The following is a 5,715-nucleotide window of genomic DNA, read 5'->3' on the forward strand; positions in this document are numbered from 1 at the left end:
AGACCCTGTCTCAAAAATAGGGGGATCCCTGAAGAATGATACACGAGGTTGACCTTTGACCCACATGGATATGTGCACACATGGGTACAGGTACACACACACACACACACACACACACACACACCTCCCTGGGTCTTTGTTCAGCTCTTCAGAACCACTTAAGACAACATTTACTACACAGAGTGAAGGTTCCAGAGACCCCAGATGACCTGGTTCATCGGTTGCTTCCCAGAGAGAATTCACTGGGGCTGGGTCTATTCCATAGGGTGCCTGTTTCTTGTCCATCCTTTAGGAACAAGCTAGTGACATGTTTACCGCCTATGGCATGGTTTTTTTTTTTTTTTTTTTTTTTTTTTTTTTTTTTTTTTTTTTTTTTTTTTTTTTTTTTTTTTTTACCACAGGACACCTCCAAACACCATTTGTGGCATCCAGGAGCCCACGTCCAAGCTAACCGAAGAAGACCTGGCATTCTTTATGTTATTGGAGGTCCATGACAAGTCAGCTCATTAGTTTGTTACAAACGCAGCAAGAAATCGCCACAGACTGGGAGGAGACCCAAGATGAGGGCACGGGCGGGGTCGATTCCTTCTGAGAGCTGTTAGGGATCTTCTAGGCGCCCACAGAAGATGGAAGAGCTGGAGACAAATGGCTGGCTAGGCGTAGAGATGCATGGATCCTGTGCCAGGTGATGTACACACATCTGGTTCATGTCTCAGTCATCATGGAAAACGCCGAGAACCCATCCCCGTTTTGATTGAAAGACTAAAAGTTAGTCTCGAGATTTCCATCTGGAAAGGTGTCTGGCTATCTTTCCAAGGCTGGTGGAGAAGCAGAAGGTCCTACAGGGCAATGGCTGTGGTTCACTCTGAAGGTGTCTCCTCCCAGCCCATGTCAGGTTACATGCCAGGCTCACTGGGTGTGGGGAACTGGCAACATTCTCAACTCTAGTACCCTAGTTGGCACCCTCTGGTGCTCTGTTGCCAGGCCTAGACTGTTCTGTGGAACTTACTGATGCTGTGGTTATGTCTGTACCTCCATGGTTCTCTTCCTCAGTAGCCAAATCTGAGTTTTCTCTCGGCCTGATCTCCCACAGCGATAATGTTGACTGGCACCTTGACACGATCTGGAGTTGTCTAGAAGATCAACTTCTAGCCATATGTATTTAAAGGATTATGTTAGTCAAGGAGGAAGGACCCGCCCTGAGTGTGGGCAGCTTTACTCTATGGTCTGAGGTCCTGCCCTGAATACAACGGAGGAAGTGAGCAGAGCCCCCGTGTTCATCGTCCTCTGCTTCCTGACTGTGGACAAGGTGGCCAGTTGCCTCACGCTTCTACCCCCATAGTGGACTGTACCCCCACAGACTGCAAGCCAGAATAGACACTGCCCCCTTAAGTTGCTTCTTGCCAGGTATTTTGCTACAGAAATAAGGGGAGTAACGAATATACCTCTTTTGGTGAAAAGATAAGAAAAATTAGTCTTTTAATATTGCACCTGAGATAAAGCCTCATGCAATTCACATTACAGTGGAAAAATATATAGGTGAAAGAGTGAACAACTTTTGATCAAAAACACTAGACACAGATGGCATGGCCAAGCGACCTCTGAGTCCCCCCACCCACACGGTCACCATGATAACCCCGCGTTCAGCTGCCTTTAGAGTGGACATGCTCAATGTGAAGTAGAGTGAAAAGGGCAAATCTCAAGGACACTGGACATAAGAACTATGCCTTCATCCCATGGGGGAAATGTTAGCCCCAGTCAGGCCTGGGGTCAGAAAGGACACTGGTTCTCCACCCACCCCTCCCCCAGCCTAGGTTACAGCAGAGGAGGGAGGGACCCGCGAACTGAGTCAGGCGGGAAAAGGCTACAGCAAGGAGAGCAGTGTATCAGGAGACCATCGTCTCGTGGCCATTTCTCCACCCTAGCTGCCTCCCACAGGGGCATCTTCCATTTCATGGTGTGGCCATATTCTGTGACCCCAAGACTGGTGTTCCCTCCCAAGCCTCCATCCTCTTCCACAGCTCCCTCCTCTTAGACCTGTCCTCAGTGCACCCCTATATTCCTTCCTCCTAGGGGTTGCTCTCTGCAGGGCTGAGCACATGGGGGGGTATGCTATGGGCCCAGTGAACACCTGTTCTTGGCTTAGGCAAAAAATATTAAAATAAATAAAACTTTAAAACACACACACAGGACATGTTTCAAGCTTTATTCTTTTCATTTGACACATGTGGAAATTTCTGCCCAGCGAAGCCTGGAGTCTTAGAAAACAAGACCATTGCTGAGAGTCCTGCAGTGACTCTGGCATAGAGAGCCCAGCTCCGAGGGCCGTGGGAACCACTGCCTCCTTGCCTTACTCCCCTTCCCAGGGTGACCACCATCACTTCTTGGCGGTCATTCTCCATCAGTCTCCAGACGATATGTTTGGCTGTTCTGGCTCTCATTATAACCAGAACCCTTGCCTGTAGGAATGGAGAGATAGACAAATGGGTTCAGAGTTGCACTGTTATTACATCGGGGGCTTAGGTAAGTCACCCGACTATGCTGTGCCTCGGTTTTCCCACTTGTAAAACAAAGACTATTATGGTACCATCCTGTAGTCAGGCAATAAATAAACTTCTATCTGAAAAGCGTTTGAGCAGCAGGCAGCTGCGGTGTGTCACCGTCCTCCCCAGGTGGTGGGGACCTAGCGGGGTTCGCCGGTGACCATGTCTTTCTGTGTCGCTTGCTGCTATGTCATGTCCCGAGTTTGCTTGGCTTGTTTCCATTTTCAGCAGAAAATTGAATTTGGATAGACCGCAGCCAGACTCGGCTGCTCTCTGGGTCTTGGCCTGTGAGCTCTGAGTAAGTGACAGACAGGGTGGGGTCACTGGGATTTGGTTGTTGCCTTTCTGCCCCCATGGCTTTGGGCAAGCCTCTTCCAAGACAGCCTGTTACACCTTCTTCAAACCGAACTCTCTGGAAGCGTGTTTGGGTCCCTGTGGCTGTCAACTGGAAAGAGCTGCTCTCAGGACAATGGCGTCCCTCTGTATCTGTCTTTCTCGGCTTGGCAGCGTGGCTGAGCCACATCTGGGTGACACTTATCTCCAGTGTCCACCACTCCACAGGGCAACGGTGGTGCCCCCATCTGCGGCGTCCTGACTCCTTCTGCATCATCTTCTATTTTTCTAGCCCTAAGTACCTTCTCCAGCCCTAAGTTGCACTAACCCGAGCTCCCTGGGGAGCAGAGGCAGAGCCCTCCACCTGTGTTTGGCTCAGTCCACAGCCTAGATCATCACCATGTGCACCCGTCCACCAGCTCCGGCTTGGCCAGCTGAGCCAGTGTGCCTGCTTCTTGGCTGTCTCCCCACCTCTCTTGGAATCTTGTTGGTTGAGCCTCAGCCCCCTTTCATTCTCCGTGACTCCAGGATGGGCTAGCAGAAAGCTCTGTCCATCTACAAGCCAAGGAAGAGATGTGTACAGCCTGAAGCATACATCTAGAGGGTGCATGCCCCTTAGATAGTTGTTTACTTATTTATTTGTTTATTTGTCTAAATCAAGAAGTCCCTAAACCTGTCAGCCCTGGGCACTAAATCTCATGACGCAGAGACCAGGCAAGACCTCAAAGTAGAACCCAGAACCCAGACTGCTCACAGGCTGGAGATGCCAATGGTGGGGGTGACCAGGCTATCTCCAGTGATGTAGTTACGACACCCTGTCCTGGGCCACTGGCGTCAGATGCAAAAGGAGTCGATAATGCTGGAAAAATCTGCCAGACAATTTATCCTGCTGGCACAGAGCCTAGAATTATAATCAGATCTTGACTCCTTCAAAGCCTCTTGCTTTGGATTTTTCAAAATCAAAAATAAATATTGAGGGCAATTACCTTCCCTTCCTCCTCTGATGTACGAAGAGGAGTTTTCACCCGTGAATTCAGGAGTCCTCTCATTTTACTCTGAAGGCATTAGTCTGTGGAACTTGTTAACGCAGTATCAACACCGTCTGTCTAGGCTGTGGCGGAGAAGAGAGGGGAGTTACTGTGTTCTGGGTTAGTATTTTCTCCTTTTTAAGGAGTCTCTGGCCGGCCGGACACTTTTTCGCAGAAAAAAAAGGGGCTGTTTTCTTCCCATTACTGGAGGCATTGCTTATGTCCACCCATTTGCTTGCTTGTTACCAGGACGCCCTCCAGGGGGCAGCAGACCACAATCTGTGCGTTTCCTCTGCCTCCTTGCCCAGTTTAAACTGGTCTAAAGCGGAGGTCTGAAGGGCTGGACCTTAGCTGTTTTCTCTGGGCTTCCCTGGACTCCACGAGAAAGCCTGGAGGAGAAGCAAAGCCCCACCAGCCTTATTTTTGGAGCGCTGTGGACATGACCAGACCTATTAATTACTTAATTGAGGCACAGGGCTTTGAAGATGAAACGTACCACGTAAGTGGAGAATTCGGTGGCTTCCAGCCCAGGAGCGTCTTTTCAAGGTATTGCGTTTACTCTGGTGACCTTTGCCTGCAAGCACAGACACCCCTACCTCCATTCCACCCCCAGCTGGGGACTAAGGGGTGTCTTCTAGAGAGACTCTTTTAGCAAAACTTCTTTGATCTCAAGCCACGCCCACTCCCTAGGGCCAGCAACTAATTCTAACGTCCCTATAGTGGCATTCACACAGGCTCTGGCTCTGTCACGGGCCCCCAAGGTAATGGAGCCAAAGTAAACCGGGTACTCCATAGCCTCTACAGCTCAGGCATTGGTCACTAACCAGGCAGGACCTCCAGGCATGAGGCCAACTGTAGGGAAAATTCGTTTACTTGGGAAATGTGGACAATGTCAGCTCCCTCCTTATAAGGTCCCAACAACAGCCCCAAGCATAACGTCCCAAATCCAACCTGGGAAATCAATGAATTTCTTGGACTTACTTATAGAGCATGGGTGAGGGGTGTGCTGGTCGCTCTGGGCAGGCTTCCCTCAGCGTGGGTGATGGAGACCTCCCCCGTTCATCTCCTCCAGCCTGTGTACTCTGGTAGTTCTCGGTCGATCACATACAGCAGGGGCAGTCGTGCACACAGACATTGGGAAGGAGAGTCTGGACTCTCAGATGGAGAGCCAATGTCCCTCCCCACCCCTACCCCTTCTCCCAGAACACATTGGGGCCAATCCCTGATGGCGATGGTCTCTTACAAGCGGATGGGATGAACCTGGTCAGAGGACAATGGTGGCTCTTTTGCTTTGAGGACTGTGTTGGACAAGACCCACTCTCCCTGGCAGGCGTCTCCAGCACTCTGTTGTCTTGGAGAATAAAGGACATGAGGAGGTAAGGAGGGGCCATCACAAATGAAATCAAAACACAGGTAGTAGAGGAAACACATCAAACGCAGGGTGGATGATTTAGGTTACAAAGAACTTTCCCTCCTGTATAATCTTCAATTCCCCCCAGGAACCTGAGGGTGTGGAAGGAATGGGTAAAGGGTGGTATGACCAGGAGACAGGATGGAGTGGGGTGGGCATGGGGACCAGGCAGGACCAATGTCAGCCGTTCCTTCATCATTGGGTTGGGATGATTAAACAGGCAAAACCCTGAAGGCCAGAAACTCCAGGTGGCGGTTCAACCTAGGATCTGAGCAGGTGATCCTAGCAGTAATATTAATCCTTGTGGTTTGATTTCTACCATGGGGAAAAAAAAGAAAGAAAATATCAAGGTAAAGTCGGGCTTTGGATATGCTGTGCTCTTGGTGGGGTAATTCTCGGA

The 5,715-nt window shown here is 50.0% G+C and overlaps 1 long non-coding RNA gene across 1 annotated transcript; it reads right to left on the reverse strand.

The window, feature by feature from the left end:
- Positions 1-2,235: 2,235 nt before the first annotated feature.
- LOC126515264 (uncharacterized) lies at positions 2,236-5,000 on the reverse strand. Its single transcript, XR_007595807.1, has 3 exons — positions 4,886-5,000; positions 3,863-3,987; positions 2,236-2,459 (listed from the first exon to the last, which is right to left on the reverse strand). It is a non-coding gene; the product is annotated as an uncharacterized lncRNA (long non-coding RNA).
- Positions 5,001-5,715: the final 715 nt, after the last annotated feature.

Source organism: Alexandromys fortis, unplaced genomic scaffold (assembly GCF_014885135.2).
Source record: "Alexandromys fortis isolate MF-2015 unplaced genomic scaffold, M_Fortis_MF-2015_v1.1 scaffold_162, whole genome shotgun sequence".
NCBI lineage: Eukaryota > Metazoa > Chordata > Mammalia > Rodentia > Cricetidae > Alexandromys > Alexandromys fortis.